Source organism: Physeter macrocephalus, unplaced genomic scaffold (assembly GCF_002837175.3).
Source record: "Physeter macrocephalus isolate SW-GA unplaced genomic scaffold, ASM283717v5 random_93, whole genome shotgun sequence".
Classification (NCBI taxonomy): Eukaryota; Metazoa; Chordata; class Mammalia; order Artiodactyla; family Physeteridae; genus Physeter; species Physeter macrocephalus.
The window spans coordinates 4,621-8,101 of record NW_021145378.1 but is presented as its reverse complement, the minus strand read 5'-3'; the positions used below and the strand labels follow the sequence as shown (position 1 = coordinate 8,101).

Below are 3,481 nucleotides of genomic sequence, written 5' to 3'. Positions count from 1 at the left end.
GCAGGCGGACTCTCAACCACTGCGCCACCAGGGAAGCCCTGGATTTATTTATTTATTTATTTATTTATTTATTTATTTGAGGTACGCGGGCCTCTCACTGTTGTGGCCTCTCCCTTTGCGGAGCACAGGCTCCGGACGCGCAGGCTCAGCGGCCATGGCTCACGGGCCCAGCGGCTCCGCGGCACGTGGGATCTTCCCGGACCGGGGCACGAACCCGTGTCCCCTGCATCGGCAGGCGGACTCTCAACCACTGCGCCACCAGGGAAGCCCTGGATTTATATTTTTAAGTGGAAGTTTTAAAACTGCCAAATTCCCTTGATAAAAAAAGAGTCAAAATAGGAGAATTTAAAAAATAGGAGAATGGCTAAATAAATTCTTAATAGAATATTATACAGCCATTAAATAACTTTAAAGAAAATTTGAATGCTGTGAGAAAGTGTTCACAATACGATGTAACGTGGGGGTGGGGAGACGGAAGGCAGCTGTAGAGTATGATTACAATTAAAACACACCCTTAGATACACATGTATGATCCGTGCGGAAAAACAGGACTAGAGAGAAATACAACAAAATATCGACGGCATTATCTCTGGGCACCGAGATGACAGATGACTTTCATTATCTCCTTTCTACCTTTCTGTAGTTCCCCAATTTTACAATGAGTATGAATTGCTTTTATAATTAGACATAAAACAAAAAAGCAGAGTCAGGGGTTGCTCTTGCCCAAGCTTACCCTCCCTACTTGCCCCTCCCTCCACACCAAGCTGGGGGCCGCTGGGCTCTGTCCTTGGTGGCCGGCCCCGGCCTGGCCGGAGATCATGGGGTTCACCAGCCATCCCTGCCCGTGGAGGAACCAGCGAGGGGACACTGCCCTCTTGGAGCCCAGGCCCCGCCCCAGGCCCTCTGGAAGGGTCAACTGCAGTATGTAAATTTCCTGGCTGGGGACTCTGGGAGATGATCCTCTCCAGGGCTGAGAATCAAAACATTCATTATCTACTGTATGAGAAAAGCCATCTTCTTTGTTCCTTGAGCCGCTGAGCTGAGTCCACAGCGGGAGGGCTGAAGGAGAGCGGGCCTCTGTCACCTTCTCACCACAGGGCACCCCCACCCCCGGCCCCGGGCAGGCTCCCAGCTTCCCCACGTGGGACTGGAGCTCCCGGCCCACCTGGTCTCTGGGGCCCTTCCAAACCCAACGCTCTGGGCTGCTTCTAACCTGAGAGGCGAAGGCCCAGGGGCACTGGCCCTGTCTTAGAAAAGCTGTCTGGATCCATTCAAGAGCAGTGTTTCAAAAAGGCTGGAGAGTCAGAATGCAGCATTCACCACCACCCCCATCGACGCAGCCCTGCGTCTGGCTGGCACCTGCTTTTGCCCCACCCTGTTCTCACCCACTGGGGCTGGACTAGCGGAGGTTTCCAGAGAGAGGGGGCTCCCTGCTCTCCAGAGCTGGCCTCAGAGTTGGGCCAGTTCCAAAACGGTGCCCTCACTTCCTTTTGGCCACTGCACCCCCTCCCGGTTCTGGAAGCTTCTGCCTTCCTCCTGGACTATTTTAGCAATCAGGTCACCCGTGGGCTCACTCTGAGCTTGTGGCCAATTAGAACCCACACGCCTTTTTCACAGAAATGGTGGTACCTCCGCCTCCTCCAGATCCTTCCAAAGTCAGGGTCCTCGGGGTGAAAACACAGAACCAGGTGGTGACCTGGTGGTCCTCCCATATCGGGAGGTGTGGGGGGGGGGCTTGCTCAGGAACTGAGGCCAGGCACTGCTTCTGTCCCCATCTTGGCCAGCGCCCTGCAAAGGTGGCTGCTGGCGTGGAGGGAGCGTTGGTCACAAGGACGTCGGGGTGGCCTGCACATCGGTGTGTTCCCACACGGTGCCGCATCGGTGCTGGAGACACATGTCCCTCCCTCTGGTCCTCACCGGCCCCAGGCAGTGAGCTGATGCTCATTTGGAGGGGAGCTGAGTGACCTGTCAAGGTCACCGTGCTGGTGAGCAGCAGGGCCGAGATGGACCCTGGGGAGCCCCAGCAAAGCTCAAGTCCACCTGGGCTGCCCTGGCGTTTCCCTAGGGCCTGGCAGACAGTGGCAGCCGGGCCCAGCTGGCAAACGAGTTCTCATGAAACGAGTTCTCTGCAGCCCTGGTTCTACCCAAATAGCAGGTTCCCAGGACCCCACAAAAAGCCCAAAGCCCCTCGTAGCCCGTGTGTTCCGCTCAGCGCTGCCGATTACCTACTCCTGCTTCTGCTAAGCCCTGGCCAACAGCAGGTGGAGCCTTCTGGCCTAAGACCCGCCCCCCGCCCCCTCCCCGACACCTTGGCTTCAGGCGGAGGAATGTGAGCCAGTTCCCATCCTTCCCTCCCCCAGGCCTCTGACTGACCACAGGCCTTTCCCGGCCAACGCGGAACCAGGTACTGGACCAAGAGCAGATCCTCGGGAGCCCGCAGTCCATCCGGGAGGAAAAAAGATAACAAACATGCAAACAGAAGGGCTCTCCGTGATTGTGTAATGGAGGTGCAGCGGGAGTCGGGGCAGGGCAACTGAGAGGGGGTGGAGAAGAGCTTCGGGAGAAGGGATGCAGGGGCCTGCGGCCTGGGGCTGGGAAGAGCTTGGCACCGTCCAGGAACTGAAGGAAAGCCAGTGTGGCTAGGGCAGCACAGTCCAATAGGAATAGAATGCGAGCCACACATGCAATTTACAATTTTCTAGTAGCCGCGATTAAAAAAATAAAAAGAGGGAGTTGGCATGGGGTCTCTGTCCCCAGGCTGGTTCCACCACAGTTTCCTTTAAGATCACACCGACCTTGGACCCAAGGCTGCCTTACGAAGTACACAGTGTTCCTGAAAGTACACCCTTCACAACAGTCTTAAAGTTTGCAGCAGAAGAATGTAAAGTTCCTGCAGCAACAAGTGCACTTATTACCAATGATGGGATAGGAATAAATCCTGCACAGACAGCTGGAAATGCTTTTCCAAAGCATAGTTCAGAACTGTGAATTACTCCTAGAGATGGTGTTGGAAGTTGTTAATATCTGCTACTTGGAACATACAATTACTTTTCAGAATAAATATTGGTATTGTTGTAAAAAGAAAAAGTAAAAAGAAATAAAGTGAACTTCATTTTAATATTTTATTTAACCCAATATATCTCAAATATTAACATTTCAATGTAGAATCAATACGGAAATTATTATTATTATTATTATTGGCCATGCCATGTGGCTTGTGGGGGATCTAAGTTCCCTGACCAGGGATGGAACCCAGGCCCCCTGCAGTGGAAATGCTGAGTCCTAACCACTGGACCGCCAGGGAATTCCCAATATAGAAATTATTAATGAGACATTTTACATCTTTTTTGTACTACAGCTTTGAGATCAGGTGTGTATTTTACATGGATGTGCACATCTCAATTCAGACTGGCCGTATTCCAAGGGCTCAGCAGCCCCGTATGGCTAGTGGCCACTGGTTAGGACAGCACAGGACTACGGG

General features: G+C 53.0%; 1 pseudogene; it reads left to right on the top strand.

Annotated features, from left to right (window-relative positions):
• Nucleotides 1–2,501: 2,501 nt before the first annotated feature.
• LOC114484853 (ubiquitin-fold modifier 1-like) lies at nt 2,502–3,021 on the top strand (annotated as a pseudogene).
• The last annotated feature ends 460 nt before the right edge of the window (nt 3,022–3,481 follow it).